This window comes from Polistes fuscatus, unplaced genomic scaffold (genome assembly GCF_010416935.1).
Source record: "Polistes fuscatus isolate 324 unplaced genomic scaffold, CU_Pfus_HIC Scaffold4, whole genome shotgun sequence".
NCBI lineage: Eukaryota > Metazoa > Arthropoda > Insecta > Hymenoptera > Vespidae > Polistes > Polistes fuscatus.
The window spans coordinates 3,622,104-3,640,085 of NW_025113118.1; the positions used below are offsets into that span (position 1 = coordinate 3,622,104).

General features: G+C 32.0%; 1 protein-coding gene across 1 annotated transcript in view; it reads right to left on the reverse strand.

The window, feature by feature from the left end:
• Window positions 1–16,777, reverse strand: part of LOC122520572 (AF4/FMR2 family member lilli) — a 77,785-nt gene extending 61,008 nt beyond the window's left edge. Inside the window, exons 1-2 of the mRNA XM_043640672.1 lie at window positions 16,571–16,777; window positions 16,158–16,325 (exon numbers count right to left, since the gene is read on the reverse strand). The gene's annotated coding sequence lies outside the window, so the exon portion shown is untranslated. The remainder of the gene's footprint in view (window positions 1–16,157; window positions 16,326–16,570) is intronic.
• Between the last annotated feature and the right edge of the window lie 1,205 nt (window positions 16,778–17,982).

The following is a 17,982-nucleotide window of genomic DNA, read 5'->3' on the forward strand; positions in this document are numbered from 1 at the left end:
ATTTATTTTTATAATCTAAATAACAACGTCAAATATACTAATTCGATGTTTTCACTTATATTCCCTTTTATCATAATTATCTTGACAATTACGCGTACGCGGGTTGTCGGTAACACATTAAGTAACAGGTTTATGCAAACAAATGTTATCTCCATTGATATTGTAATGGCCAAGTGGTAAATGGTTGCGACAGGACTGGTTAGGATGTGAGATATATCGACGACGAAGCCTGCGTGAGAGTGAACGTGAGAAATGGTGGGGGGGGGAAGAAGAAGGGGATGGGAGGTGAGTTGTACTGTCCAGGTTGACCCACTGACCAACACCAGGTGACAACAACAGGGGAATGAAACATTGCCAATCAATAACTAGCATAATCATGAACATTAAACATTAACACGAATATGTAGACGAGAATGTACATTAATTAAGCATGATTAATTATACGCGTTGTTCGTGTAATTTTATGATAATAAATCTGATAATTTGTTTATATAAGTGGAAGTGGTGGTAGTGGGGGGTTGAGTTTCATTCATAAGATTCAAGAAAATTGTGATGCAATTTTTTGTTGTTGTTGTTGTTATTATATATTATTGTTAATGCATTGTCTCATTGATCTTCGATTTTTTTCTATTTGTTTCTTTTTGTTTCTTTTTTTTTTTCAAAGAAACGTTTTTATTAAAGTTTCATCGGAAAGTTGCGCAGCGATGCCGCGTAGTCGTCGGCTATTGATTCACCCTGTTCTTCTTCTTCTTCTATTTCTTATCTCCCCCATTGAAAGGGGGGACTCTTTCCTCCCTCTTTCTTACGAGCTTCCGTTCTAACGTTGATTCAATTCGCAAGAGTCTATTAGATCAAATCCCAGTAATAACGTCAAGTGAAATGCGTTTCTCGTGTATTTACAAAAATTTTCTTATATCCACTTGTTGTTTTATGTTTAAATATAACGTATAAAAAGAAATAAATAATGATTAATTTGATAAATATAAGTATTACAAATTGTTATTTATGGTATTATAATATTTGTGTGTGTTTATACACATAAGATTGATTAATTAAAGAAGATATTAAATATCTCAAGATAATTGTTAAGATATTCTTTCAATAATATTTTTAACTCATTCATTTATCAACCTTGATGTTAAAATATACGACTATTTGCTATTTATTTGCTTCTAGACTCGACAAGGGGAAAAAAAAAAGGATCTCTAAAATTTAATGATCTCATCGTATCCTTCGCTTATCTCTTTCTCTTTTATTTTTTCACTCACTCACTCACTCACTCACTCATTCTCATTCTTTCTCTCTTTTCATCGCAATAACTTACTTCCATTGGTCCGACTCGTACGAATATTAAATGTTCCCTTTCGACCCGTACGATACTCTTGAGTGCTTCATAAATATGTATATTCGTGTATATAACTAAAAGCGAATCGAATAAAATGCTCCGAGTGTTTTCCTTAACGACCTTCTCAAGAGACGAAGGCCATAAGTTAAGAGAGAAAAAAAGAGAGAAAGAGAGAGAGAAAGAGAGAGAGAAAGAGAAAGAGTTGAGGATGATTTTTTTCTTATTTTTTTTCTAACGTTTTAAGAAATGAAATGAATTTATCGGTCTGTTAAAAATATATTACAGAATAAGAATAAAGTAAATAATTGTAATTATATTTAAATGATTAAACGTTACGAAAGTTGGGTGAACTTGAATGCGAATTGAGGATCTTTGAAATGCGTATAGTGAAGAGGAAAGATGAAGAAGAAGAAGAAGAAGAAGAAGAAGAAGAAGAAGAAGAAAGTCTCGATGTATGGAGTTCGTTGAACTCTTTCTCTTTCTCTTTCTTTTTCGTACGCATACACGCATATAAATACGACTGGAAAGTATCGAAAGGGAATCCTTCAAGAAAATTGAAAGTTTCTGTACAAGTTTGTTTCTTTTTTTCTTTTGCCACGACGCGTCACGATTGTGTTAACATATAATTTATTAGTATTTATAGTATTTATATTTATTAGTATTATTATAGTATTTGATTAAATTTACGGAGATTATAATTACTTATTACGTATAAATAGCAAGAAAAAAATAATTTAATTTGCATTTAACAATGTTAAATGAGCGATCGAATGATGAATTTATTTTTTTTTTTATATGAATTCTTAAAAACGAAAGAAATGATTTAAACGTAATTATTGCATCAAAAAGAAAAAGAAAAAGAAAAATAAAGGATAACGTTCATATATAAATCAAATAAATTGTCCGATTAATTAAATTATATATTACATATAAAAACGCAAAAAAAAAACACAATTATTATAATCTAATAAATAATAAATATAATAATAATAATAAATATAATTAATATAATAATAATATAATAATTAAAATAATCTAATCTAGTAAATAATCTTAATAAATAAACTAAAAGTAAGCTTAAAAACGATTGACTCTAATGCATCGAAAAATATTTCCATAATTATTGGCGTATTTTACATTTATCCTTGATAAAAAAAAAAAATCAGATCGCGTAAGAAAAAAGTGGGATGGGAGTGGGGTTGGGGGGAAGTTTTATTCGTCCATTCGAAAGGAGAAGTCTCATCACGTAACGATAATTGAAATTCATTTGAATTCGAAAATTTGTCCCGGATATAGAGGATGGATGAAAGACTCGGGGCGCGTACCATCATCAGCAGTCACAGACCTTGAAAATCGATAATACCCCCGTCGGAGTATAAATCAGAGTAGAAATGGCGCTAAGGCGATGAGCGAAAACGGCACCCCCCCAACCCCCCAACCACCAACCCCCCTATACCCCCTTACCACCATATCCTTTCTAGCTAACACCCTCAACCAACTACTTGCACCCTCTACCAAGTTGCACCCTCTACAAAGTTGAACCCCCTACCCCCCACCCCCCAAAACCTATATATACTACTACTCTTACTAATCCGTAGCCCTAGGCCTGCATTTCGTATTTGATCCCGTTGCTATAATCTTTCCGCACCATGGCAAATCGCGAAACACCGTTAACGGGATATTGAAACTAATTTCAAACTCGACCTGGTTAATATTATATCGTTATCAAATTCCTGTAATTGTGCTTTTTAATTACTTTTTTTTTCTTTCTATTACGATCATTTGATTTTCTTTCAAGTTTCGATTCGTCCGGCGAACGGATTTATTAAACTAACTTTTTTTTTTGTTAATTAAATTATATTAGCATAGTTATTAAACCGTATGACGATCTCTAACCAAATTTATGAACCTGTATCTAAAGAAAAATTTGTGTATACATTTTTACTATTTAATAATTTAATTTATATTTAATAATATTAATAATTTAATATAAATGTATTAGAGAATTTTGTTAGGATTTAATTAAGTGGTGATAGTGGGTGGTAAAGGTGCACGGTTGTTTTGTTGTAAATTAGTATAAAACGTCACGTTATATAATACCTTAAATGACAATCGTATTCGACACTCGTCTCAAGACTTAAATCTAAATCTTTTTGAAAATCTACAAAAAAAAGAAAAAATAGAAAATTAGTAGTAATTATGTACACCGGTAAACGTATTATAATTTCCAATGAATCGCATAAGTCGCGTAAAAATTGTTGAATCGAAGTTTCTTCCGCGATTATTATGCCAAATTATTTATTACTTCATCTCTTATGGAGGGAAAAAAAAAGAAAAAAGAAAAAAAGGCAACGAAAGAAGTGATACGACCGATTGGTTGCTGAAATACAGATCGAAACTTTCAAAGGCTTTGCATTGTTCTATTTCCATGGCAAAAGGTAGAATAGAAACTAGAACTAAAACCGATACTTCAGGTATATTTTTACCAAGCACGTTTATCTTTTTTTATTTTTTTTTATTTTTTTTTTTTTCCTTTTTTTCTTACTCTTTTTTACTGGCTTTACTTTCTTCTTCATAAAAACTGCCTTTCTATCTTTTTCTTTGGGATTTCTCTTAATAATAAACGTTCGCCGTTACTTTAGCAATACCATTATTTATAACGTTCCGTCAATCAATCAAACTATTCGATTTATCATTTGTTTTTCTAACGATATTTTTATAAACATATTATAACGATTTAAAATGTTAACAATTTGTGTTTAAATATAACGCTTGAATATTTTGAACTTATAGTTCGTCAGAATTAAAATAGGACAACGGTTTCCTGATTTATAAAACAAAACAAAAAAGTTTGTAAAAGTATTGAAATTCGTTAAACAATTACGGGCTAATGAAATATTAGCGAATCATGATTTAGAAGGAAAATAAATACTACGAGAACGAAGGAGGAAATTTGATGAGACATATCGTCGGGAATGTTTGATATAAAACAGAGTACTTCTTGTATTTGAAAGATTAAACTCCGACGTTCTGAAGGAGCGGTGTTTCTTCGGTCGTATTCTAAAGGAACAAAAAAAAAAGATTATAAGATAGAAATAAACGAAAGAAAATTACGAACGAGCATTACTATTTCTTGCATGCCAACGTTGTGTAAGAAGATGCAACCATTGAACATTTTTAAAATTCAAATGATTATTATATTATAAATAAATATTATTGCCCATTAGGTGGTTTGTTGTTCGCGAAAAAAAAAAAAAAATTCTATATATTATTAATTAACGAATTTATCTTAACAATTAGGCCCAGAATTGTTGTCGATAATTAAATCTAATTTTTGTTCAGAAATTGGGGAATACGAACAATATGACAATCCCACAAATACCAAAAAAATATATTTTACACTACCTTGTGTATCTCTCTCTATGGTGCTATATGAGCTGGGTTTATAACATTTTTCAATATTATAACAAATAACAAAAAATCTTTAGGTGTACAAATAATTGGTTGAAACCACCCTGTATATTATACACGAGTAAATAGATAATGTATCGATTTCTAATTAGATTATTGGCGTATCAATTTCTGAACAATCTAACAATCCCACCAACGCAAACAAAAATATTTTACACTACCTTGTGTATCTCTCTCTTGGTGCTATATGAGCTGGGTTTATAACATTTTTCAATATTATAACAAATAACAAAAAATCTTTAGGTGTACAAATAATTGGTTGGAACCACCCTGTATATTATACACGAGTAAATAGGTGGTGTATCGATTTCTGATTGGATTATAGGATGTTACGACATACGATTAGTGACCTCGATCAGCTAAGAAAGACGTTCGTTCATTCGTTCATTCTATGTGTTCTATTGGTACAATAGATTTCGCGGTAGTATCAGACTACTATTCTCTGTCTTAGATCTGGAGACCCAAGGAAGGAGTCTCACAACACAACACACAACGTGTTAGTACTCTGTTTCCTCTCACTTCCTCGAGTAACTATTGCCAGCAACCAATCGGATCGCGTTAGGTCAAGCGTGCCGTCGTTACGCAACAAATATAATGATAGAGAAAGTATGAAACTAAAGTATCGTGCTGTGTTAGCTTAATCCGAGTCGTCTGTCCAGTTTGATGTAACGGATACGTACTGGGTTGTCGAACCCAAACACGATACGTTCATCCAAGACCCTAATATATCCCTTTAACAGGATTAGTACATAAACTTTTCATAAACAATTTGATCATAAGAATTTGAAGCATTCATATCGCTTCTCTAATCAACCCCCGTAACTCGTGCAAGTCAAAATTGAATGTTTAATCCAAAATATATTATCTAATTAAATTCTAAAGTTAGGATTATATTAACTTACGAAACAAAATGGAATGCTTGAATCGTTGAACTAAGTTTCACGTGAGATATTAAAATGGAGAAATAATTAATTCGTTACTTCGTTGGGTTAAAATAAGTTTTTAATCTAACGTTATATATATATATATATATATATATATATATATAAAAAAAAAGAAATACACAAATAATATTTCTTTCGCAAAAAAATTCTTTTTAAATATTATTATAATTTATATTATCGAAACGCAAGTATCTTGAAAATTATTTTAAATCAGTAAAAGAAGATATATATGTATATATAATAATAATAATCATGGTAATTAATTTTGACGGCACGTTATTACGTGTCAACAAATAAACACATTTTCTTTTTTTTTATTACAATTATTTATATTTTATATGCTAATAAACATTATAAATTAAATTCTATTTCTCTATATTCTTTTTTTTTTTCTAAACTCACAATCAATCCACTGTTCTAATTAACCAACAAACACAAAAGTCTACATGTACGTATGACCGTTGACGAATCAATTCGTAACAGTGTACCGAATGCACGATCTAGGTCAAAAGTATTAAAGATGACCGATGACTCACTGTCGAGACCCATTTAAAGTACGACAGATCTATCTATCTATCTATCTATCCATCCATCCATCTATCCATCTATCTATCTCTTCATCGTACGTAATTTACAATTAGTTTTATAACTATTGTTTTACTTCAGTAAAATCAGTCTAATTGAATCATCGAATAAATTCGTCATTAACAAAATTACACGAACAAATCCAAATGATAGAAAATCAATTTCGATCGATTTTTTACCCTAGTTTTTTTTTTTTAAATTCGTCTAACTAACAAATGCGAACGATTGGTACGCAATTATGATAATAATAATAATCAATAAAAAAAAAAAGAAGAAGAATTCTATTAAATTGTATTATCTAGAAAGTGATGGTATTATTATGAAACAACAATGTAGTTTTTTTGGGAGGGAGGGGGGAGTGTTAACCATCGGTCGATCAATGGCTTCTGCTTCTTTGAGAGAGAGAGAGAGAGAGAGAGAGAGAGAAGAATATTTATTCGAGTCACCGACCCCCGGACACGATCGATCGTCCTATTTCTGTATATTCCGGGCCAATGTCCGTAGATTCGATAAATTTTCATGTTGCATACGAAAGAGAGGAATAATTAATTAACCTTAAAACTACCCCCTTCGACTTCTCCGTTCCCATAACTTATGAATAATTACGTTAAACGTTTAATTTTAGTTGGTGTGATACGATTTAACGATAATTATACAAAGACAAGAAAGAAATTCGACTATTCTTTCTATCAAAGAAGAAGAAAACTTTGACTATATATATATCTATTTTTTTTTTCATTGAAGAAGAAGAAGAAGAAGAAGAATAAAGAAACAAACACGAAAGCCAAAACTTTAAAAAAAGAAAAAGATACGTCCAACAAGCCGAGAAAAAGAAAAGAAACCAAATGTACTTCAAAGCAATGAAATTAAATTTAAAGGAATTGCAGATAGAGTCGAGTTTGGTTTAGTTTAGTTTAGTTTAGTTTAGTTTAGTTTAGTTTAGTTGTGAAGAAGGCATTCGCGAGAGTTTTAAGATGAGATAACAAAAGTATAAATATTTAAATCGTGAATATTTAAAGAGAGTCTCCGAAAAAAGGGCACGTGAAAATTCTAAGTGGCTAATCCGAAGAAATGCAAACAACTCAACTCAACCAAACCAAGCGCCCCCGATCAGAATTTCTTCCTATTTAATTGCAAACCTCCACCCCAACCCCCGGTTTTAGGATTTAATTTAGTCACCCAGGGACAATTCGTGTATTCACATTTATCCTTTTGTCCTATTCCTCTTCTCGGATTACAATTCCTTATACAAATGTGTGATTTTACAATTAAATTTTATTAAAAAAAAGAAAAAAAAAAGATTAATTTTTAATCGTAAGGAAAAACGTTGTCGGAGTTTGTTCGGAAAGAGATGGGGGGAAAAAAGAAAAAATTAGAAAAATGAACAGAAAAAGAGATGTGGAGCCAAAGAGAAAGAGAAATAGGGGAAAGGGAGAAGGGGGAAGGAGGGGGAGGAGGGGATAGGGAAGTTTTCGCACGGAATAGAGAGCACGTCGTTCCCACATCACACATCTTTCCGTTCGAAGCTGTTCTGCACGTGGTGTTCAACATCCGCGTGTGTTTCACCGTTTTGTCCACATAAACAACCAACAAACAACGCACAGATGCAACTACTTTTTGCTATTAGGCTTTATATTATATATTTTAAACTTATGCCGAGAAGTTTTGTTTTTAGATACGAATTCTTCGTACGCATTAATTGGATTAATTAATTGTGCAGTGTTGAATGCAACGATTGTAATGAAATTGATGTGATCGCATTGTTGTTGTTGTTGGAAATGTTTTAACAATTAACGGAATTGTTGGCGTACGAATAGGAAGAGAATATTCTGACAGGACGTGTTTAAATTAATTTTACATTGAATTGTATTTAATTTTGGTAACAATAAAAGTATTAACGAACGTGTTTAATAATATTTAATAATTTTTAAAAATGTACATTTAAACGAACGTGTTTTTTTTTCTTTCTTCGTTTTTTAAGGTATCGTTGTTCCAACGAAATAAATTTCGACGTATTAAAAATTATTAAAAAAAACATCGTGCAATAATTATTAGATATCATTTTGTGAATTAAAACGAAAAAATAGTTATTCTTTATTTTTGATCATTTCATTACAAAAATTAAAAACAGGTTTATTCTATTACGTAAATCATATCAACACGTTAGTCGAATCGTCATTAGAAAATTTCTTCGCACACACGTTTCCAATGTTACGGAAATTATCTAAAGAAAAAGTTGAATATTTTATGTAATAAAAAAAAAAGAAGAAGAAGAAGAAGAATCAGAAGAAGAAAAAAAAAAGAAAGTAAATTCTTTAAGTGAAACGAGTTGTGTGTGATTTCCTTAAAAGAAGCCACGATTAAAATTCGTCGATTCTCTAACAACTAACAACAGTGTTGTTAGGCCTAAGTGAAACTTTGGCCTTTCATTCAAATTTTTCACGAGGAATCGCAGGGAAGGTCTGACGATGATGGGAGAAAAAATTTATAAAAAAAGAAAAAAAAAGAAAGGAAAAGAAGAAAAAGAATCTCTCAAAGTGACACGTGAGAAGATAGCAGATCCATAATCTGAATTGCGAGATATTGTGCACTGTGCCAACTTACGAAACGAAACAAAGATCATTATTTAGAGAAAAGGTTCTCACATCAAATGCGATTAAACTCTCTCTCTCTCTCTTTCTCTCTCTCTCTTTCTGTTTTTTATTTAATTTTTTTTGTTTTACATACATTCCATCATTTTCAATTGTCCTCGTAAAGAGTCGGGAGAACAAGAAATGTTCACGTTGGTAGATAGTACCGTTCGTTTGAACAAAAAATTCATGTAATCCTAACAAGAACATGTCGAAAACATGACGTTTAAGTCCTTGAACTTACTAGGTACAATTTTCTTAACCTAAAGTCTGACGATCAAGGTCTCGTTTTAAAGATGAAAAAAGTTTTCCGAGCTCGAATTATTAAATAAACTATTCTTTTTATAGAAACGTATATTAACCGTTCTCGAAATGAAATTATTTTAAGCTAATTATTTTTTTCTTCTCTTTTTTCGCAGAATAATTTTTATATAATAAGTATACCCATGAGTACTAATTCAGCAACGAGCAAATAGGAAAAGTAAACACGACTTATTCGACGATTCGGCGAACGAGTAGGTGCCTTTTATATAAAAATAAGAGGGGATTGGGGGGAGGGAAAAAGAAAACAAACAAACGAAGAAAGGAAAAGATACAAATAAAAAGTAGATCGCACAAAAGGCAACTCGTTTTCGTAGACCAACTTCTGTACGTGCCCGTTTTGCTGGATCTATTCATTAAAATCTAACGGCGTAAATACGTAGATACATGTGTGTATATATATATATACACCGTTATAGTACGTGGTATAACGAACATAAGGTTTTTTATGGTAAAAAGAAAAAAAAAAGATCCAATAAACGTGTTGCTTCTACTCTTCGTTATAAGACATTTTTCGTTTTCCCATTTTTTCTTTTCAATTGAAATTCTCTTTTACTCTGCCAATCGTTCTAACTCTTACCATCTTTCATTTTCTTTCTTTCTCTCTCTCTCTCTCTCTCTCTCTCACTGATTCTAACCTTACTCTTTTACTTTTTCTGTCTGCTCGTATCTCTGTGTCCGTTTCTCTCTTGCAATTGGAACATTTTGTACTGAAAAACCGTAAGAAAAAAAGAAAGAATTTCTAAAATTTAATGTTAATTGTTAACTGTTTAATTTATGCTACTTGCATAATTAATTGAATGTACGACGAAACAATGTATTTTTCAAATTTCTTTTATCGTTGTTACGCCCATGGAACGAAATAAAAATGGCGGCACATTACGAAGTGTGATTGTAGAATATTTTTATTTGACACATTTAACGAATTAAGCAAATGACAATATTTTCAAGATTTTTTTCCCGACCATTCAGTTATAGTTTAATAAAATTATGCGCGAATATACGATGCGCAAACAATCAGTGTAATAAGGAATAAAATTTATATATATAGAATAAAAAAAAAATATAGAAACAATACTAACCTAAAAGATCTATCGTATTAGAACGTTTTTACGAGAAATTTATTGACGATCGAAGAAACAAAAAAGGAGTATAGAGTAATCGATGAGAGCAAGAATGTTCCCTAATAATAGCTCGTACTCGCTAACTATATTTGCCCGTAGAAGCTATCAAGAAAACATTCGTTTTTAGCGCCATCTTGTAAATCGAGATGCGTAAAATCGTAACTCTAAAAAGGTTTGTTCGCGTAGATTCAATTTAATGAATAAAATCATGCGAACCCGATTATTATTTAAAATCATGTTTACACCTTTATGAAAATTTTATAATCTTAAGTATTCTAATCTCACGCGAACAAGCCTTTTTCTATTTAATTTAATATAAATAAGAAAATCTTACTTTAACTATAACTCGCAACTGTCGCCACAGGATCCATGATTGAACCTCGGTGTATGAACTCTTCTAAAAAAAATAAAAAAAAACACAAAAATAAATCTTATAGAAATGATAATGAATGTATTTGACAGGAAAATGTTTCGAATTTAAATGATGTCATACAAATTAGCATGAAAAAAAACAAATAAGACAAATTATTTAGAAAATTATACGATAACATAATCATTGAATAATTTTACGAGAAAGAAAAAATCTAATTGCATGGTTAACTTTCTGGTCCCTAGTTAACACGAAGGAAAGTACGAAGGGATGTGAGGAGGAGGAGGAAGAGGAGGGGGGTTTCGAAATGAGGCCCTCGAGGAAATTGGTAAAGCCGGTTGGACATCGATTATGCCAAGGTAGATTAACTTTAGCATCGATTAGGCGAAATGTTAGATCCTGAGAACCCCGATAGGGTATCATTTAATTAAAACTTAAAGGGTTCTTCAAACATACGTCTAAGAAAACGTCAACTACATAACGTTCCTTTTCGTCTCAACAAATATTCTCGAAAACGTCAACCGAAAATACGAATTGATTCTCTTCAGTTATCATGAAGATGAACGTAACTAATAAAAATAACATTTTTATTATTTCAAGATAGATGTGTGTGTGTGTGTGTGTGTGTGTGTACACGTATACGATACATGCATAAACTTTAGTTTTTTGCATTTTAGTCTCTCATTGTCAATCTATGTTTCTGGTTTCGTGTAACAGGAGCTGAAAAACACTGAACGTGACCCGCTTAGTTGATGCTATGAATAGTCTACAGAGAACAAGATAGAACAAGAAAGAGAGAGAAAGAGAGAGAAAGAGAGAGAGAGGGAACGTGCACGTGGATAGTACGTGAAGTGGCCCATGTACAAACTGTAAAGCACCGAAGAAACGTCAAATAAACAAGCTCAAAGAGAGAGCAGGTCCAATTTCAAACTTCCGACCGAGTTAAGGATCACTCGAATCGCATGAATGTGAAGAAAATATAAGTGATCTCTTTCGTTAAAGATAACATTTTGCGGTTAAACTTCTCGTTTAAATTACGAGATGCACTAAATATTAGACTAATACGATGTAAGGCTTTTTCTTTTTTTTTTTTCTCCAATATTCAAGTAGAACGAAGTACTTAAATTCTCGAATCAATAATTTGAGCGAACTAAATTATCGGGAAAAAAAAAAATTCGTAAGCCGATGTAAGGTAAAAAAAGAAAAGAAACAAAAAAAATCAAAAATTATATATTCGACCAAACGAAGAAGCAAAAAAAAATTTCCTCTTTATTCGGGGTCATTCACGAATTCAAGGTTCACTTTTGTTTTGGGGTCTTTTTATGATTACGACGAGGGAATGAAAATTGTCACGTTGAAATGGGGAAAAGAAAAAAAAAACCTGTTTGCAACGCATCGTAGAATAAATAACAAAAATTTTCGTGCGTGCAGCACGCGTGCTTATATATGTAGACGTATGCGTGTGTATGTGTGTGTGTGTATGTTGAGGAAGGAGAAGTAGAAGAAGAAGAAGAGGACTTCCTTTGTTCGTTCGAATCGAAGCGAGCACCTCTGCTAACGACGAAAGGTGAGGCGAGAATAATGGCCCTCGTAAACCGGTTGCAACGTCGTCCTCGAGACGAAGACAGCGAGAGTTCGGCCAATTTTGACTTAACGGTAAACAAAAGCTATTACGAAGGTGCGAAGATACATCGAAATCGTGCCAGTTGTCCCCTTTCCATGGTCCACCCCCTCCTTACTTTTTCTTTTTTTTTTCCAAATGATATCCAAAAATTCAACCCCTCCTTCTGTGCTCCTATTTTGTATCAACAAATTTCAATTTAACGAAATTTACTACCACCCCTCCCCCAAATTGTTCGAAATTCGAAACTTAAAGTATAAAATTACTATAATGAACTATAATTTATACGAAACTCACGAAATAATTGACCTAAAAAAAAAAAAAGGATTTGGGAACTCGATGATTTTATGCTTTAATACGAAGTGTCGTTTTATGTGATATTAAAAAAAAAAAAACAAAAAAAAAACAGTAACGATAATTATTCGTCAGACGTTTGTAATAATTACTGCTGGAACTGTTTGTAACACTGGTAAAGAAAAACAAAAAAATTAAGCAATTTTTATCAGAAAACCAACGAAATGAATGTAGGTAAACGCAGAATGCAAATTAAGAATTGAAATACCTGTGCGAATTAAAAGAAAAAAAGAAAAAAAGGAAAACAAAATAGAAAACATATTTTTATACAATAACGTTATCTTCGCGATTGTTAAAAAAAAAGATAACAATAATTATTTGTTAGATATTTTTGGTATAGCGCCAAAATAACTGCCACAGAATTTTTCTTCCCACGCATCATCTTCTTTTGAGAGACGTATGGTATTATATGCGTAGGAGTTCTCGAATCGTTTCTCTTTCATCGTTACGTAACGCACAAATTTCCTAATTCAAGAATAAAAATATTGAAAGATGTGAGGGTCACATCACACGCGCGATTACTAAATTTTTCTGATTTTATTACATTGAAAAGGGAACACTATTTTTTTCAAATTTCCTTTTTTCTTTTTTTTTTTTAACAACTATAAAACGAAGCAAATTTCCTCATAAAAGTTAAGACTAATCTTAAAATAAAGTACCGACAACGAATCCCTGCATCTTTTATCTTTAAAAAAAGAAAATTCAGAAAATTATTAAAGTGTAATAAGAATTTAAGATGAAAAATTAAATTACCAGTATTTAGTTTATTCTCTTTTGCTTAAACGTGCAATGAAATTTAATATATACACTTTAATACGAATTGTTGTTTTTGTGATAATAAAAATAATAATATAATAAAAATAATGATATTTTATAATATTATATATTTATAATAATATGTAATATGTAACATATATATATATATATATATGAACATTATCGCATTAATATTATTGCATTTATTATAACATAATAAATGCAACTATATCAAACTTCTATAATAAAATATTGCTTATTCCAGTTTACATAAAATTATTAGCGATTGATAGAGAAGTCGTAAATATGAGACAGCATCGGATAAATTTATTGGCTTCCTATTTACTATTAGTATGCGTAAATCTACATACGTGAGAGTATTTACAAATTCATGTGCACTCTAGGAAACACACGTATGCATTGATACGGGCTACTGATTTTGAGTATACACATGCAATAGGAGCATCAAGCTCAACGTTCCAACGAATATTCTCTCTCTCTCTCTCTCTCTCTCTCTCTCTCTTTCTTTTTTTCTTTCTGTTTACAAATATCCTGCTTCATGAATATAAACACACGCATACACACACAGAGACTCTGTTTTTTTTTTTAAGCCTTTGGTCTTATTTCGCGAAACTTTCAATGATGAGAAGCAATTTATAAACAAACGCGATGACACGAAAAAATAACGATTGACGATAAAACAAGATGAAAAATATATATGCACAAATATATTTCTTTTTAACACATACATAATATATATATATATATATATATATAAACCACATGAAAGAAATTTTCTTTCATAAAGAATGCATATATATATTTGTATACGCTTGTTCCGAGATTTGTTAAATTTTTAAGCGTACTAATTGTACGTTCGAATGCTTACAGGAGTGACCCTTAATTAACGACTATGAAAAAAGAAAAATAAAACAAAAAAAAATTAAAAAGGAGAAGGGACAAATGACGTCGAGCAATCTAGGTCAGAACGATTCTGGAGCTGTGAATGTATGTGTGTGTGTGTCGTGTGTGTGTGTCGTGTTTGTATGCGCGAGCGCACTTATACGGTTTGTGAGACTTTATAATAAACTGCAAAAACGTTTCTAACAAAATCGTAATAGTTAGTTTAGTAACATTAGAAATATCGATTATGTTGATGATGAACAAAGTTTTATATAGTTGAAAATCGATTAAATTTACTCAATGTACAATGTTCAATGTGCACGTATACGATTCGATAAGTTTAAACAGTAAATAATCGAATACTGTGAACATCAATTTTGATTGATCGAAACGCATAATACCGATAAGATTTTCTATTAAGGGGGGGGAGGCAGGGGGTGTTGGGCTCGAAAAGTTTGCATCGTTTTATAAATAAGTAAAAAAAACAAATATATTTAATTTCTTTTATGAACATCTATATAAGATTATATTATATTTTCTAAAATATGATTTAACTTAAAAACAATATAGCAGTGAATGAATCCTGTATTTTTGATTATTAAAAATATGCACACAACAAAATATTACATTAGATTAACGATATAGGCGATAAAAAAATAAATCATAAAATTGAAATATATAATTAAACGTATACATACGAATGAATTTTCGTATTAAAAAAACAATTGACAATATTATTACATTTTATATTTATTTTATATCAACGCGAATTAAAAAACAATTACACATGGAATTTTAATTAATTTTTATTAATCAACAAAAAATATAATCGAAAGAATAAAAACAATACGAAGAGATGGATATACGTACAAATTATTATCAAGTAAAAATTAACGTGTCAATTAAATAATCCATCCCCGTGTGGGCAAAGATTAAGAAAAATAAATCAAATATGTAAAATAAAATTCACCGTTAACTGATTTATTTTCTTATACTTTAATATAAAGAAGAAAAGAAAAAAAAAACCATAATCTCGTAAAGAATAATAATCGTCTTTGACCATAATAATTGTCGTATAGTCATCGAGTAAACGATAGAAAGTGGAGAGCGTTAGAAATGATGAAAGAAGTAAAAAAGGAGTAGAAGGAGGAAAGGGGGGCCAGGAGGATAAGAGGAAAGGGGGAGAAGGTGGTGGTGGAGGAGGAGGAGGAGGAGGAGGAGGGAAAGAGGAGGATGAAGATCGATCGGCGATCATCGGCCACGCTTTTTTGCATTTCCAATGTCCGAGGAGGTAGTACCAAGCACAACACACAGCAAAAGTGGACGATTCCAATGGTGAACCAAGAGAAAGCTCACGTTCGAACGTTCGGAAAGCTGTCGATCTTCTTTCTCTCTCTCACTCTCACTCTGTGTGTGCATGTGTATGTATGTGTGTTTCGAAAAAGAAGGGTGGATCGAATCGAAATGGCATTCGGCCAAACTCTCCCGCGCTCTAACGCACACATTATTAAACCGTCGCCGGTTGTTTATCGCGATTGCTGTCCCAACGCTCATTATCGAGCGGTACGAAAACGCCATTGTTTCGTTGTACGGTCAAAGAATGAAAGAAAGGGACAGGACGAACAAAAAGACAGAGAGAGAGAGAGAGGGGGGGGGAGTGTAATACGAAACAAAACAAAAAAAAGGGTTTAAAAAAAGGATAAGAGTAATAATAAAAAGTTGTGTTTGCTTACCAATTCGTTTGAAGACGCTTGAAAATCGTGTCAGATTTTCCTTATTTCCCCTTTTTAGAATAATACAACGTTGCGTTTGTAATCCAATATGGCAGTCTCTATGTTGTACACATGTCAAAACAAATCACCGAACGACGCGACATTTATGGGGCGGCCCTGAGAAAACTCCTAAGTTGAATATATTATATTTTTCTCTTCTTTCTTATACTATCCCTCCCTTTCGCTTTTTCTCTCTCTCTCTCTCACTCTTTGTACGTGTGTAAGTATGTATGTATGTATATATGTTATGAATTATAACGAGAGAGAGAGAGAAAGAGAAAGAAAGAGAGGGAAATATGTACGACAAATTCTAATTGAAATTTTCTTAATAAACGATTAAACAATTAAGGATTTAAAACTACTTTATCGCGCACTTGGATATTTCTTCTTTCTTTATTTCTTTATTCCTTCGTAAAACGCGTCGTAATTCTCTATGTGTAAATAATAAGACTTGTGTATATGTGTGTAGAAGGAAAGAGGGGAAAAAGAAGAGAAGGGGAGACACGGTTAAGCGAAACGATACGCGCACGGCGAACATCCAATGTAGACTGGCACCCGCGAACTACGGACGCAGGAAGCGGGGTGAAGAGGTGATCGTCCGTTACGCGGTGGAAGGGGAAGCTTCGCGTTCGTGCTCTTGCAGGCTACGGTTCGTTGGTGGGGGAAACGCGCGGCGCGTTACCTCGAGTGGTGGGGGTACGGCGGTTGACAGTGATTCTCAACTATCGATGACTGTTACCTTTTCAACCCCTTTTTCTTATTTTGAATCGGTTCTTTAAATATTATTAAAAAATTTCGAAGAGATTTACTTTTAACTCGTTTAAGAAATAAAACGACAATATGAGAACATATTTTTCTACGAATTGTAAACTTGAATTGAATATAATTTTTTGTACGTAAGTTTGTTTGTTTTGCGAAATAAATAAGATTATGTTATTCGTATGAATTATAATATTAATTTGTTTATATAGATACTAATGATATCTCGGTAATTATAAATTAATAAATAATATATTTATTATACGCGCGTATAGAAGTAATTGGCGTATAATTATATAACAATATAAAGATTGTTAATTAAACTGTAATTTAATCGAAATGTATAAGAGCGTAAAAAAGTGGTATCGAAATGTAGACGTAATCCAAATACTTTCCTCATTTGCAAATAGCTCTTCTACTCGCACGGTATGGTATCATACCGTGTTTCTTTCATTTCGAAAGGGTTGCACCATTGTAAATGCATCCGTGTAAGAATACCGTATAGTCGAAGGCAAAACGGATTCCTGCATTTGCTAATGCAGGCCTTATTAGCATCAATTTTAGGAAAAAGGAAAGACTGGTATTTGTAAACTCAATGAAATACCTATGATTTCAATGAAAGAAGTTATTTACATTAACAAATGAGAGGAAAGATGATAAAGTTAAATGAAATAAAGCGACGATCGAAATTTGTATCATCCAATTAGTATTTTATTTTCGGGAAAGGGTAGAATTAGCCGGATTTGCGGTTAATTGGGGTTGATTTTTAATGGAATTAAGCAATATTGAGGAGGATATTGGCGGTACACCGAGGATCGCAGGACTCGTAGCAAATCGATTGGTCGCATGAAGGATTACGGGCGCGGTACGCATGCCGGATACCCGCGCGTACCTCTACCTAGCCGGTATCCTCTGAGCAACCACGCATGGTGGGTCTGGCGAAGCACCGTGACCCACATTTCCATATCGACTACAATCCCAGCTAAAGTATTCTTTTGGAATACTTTTTTCTTGTTCATTCTCTTTT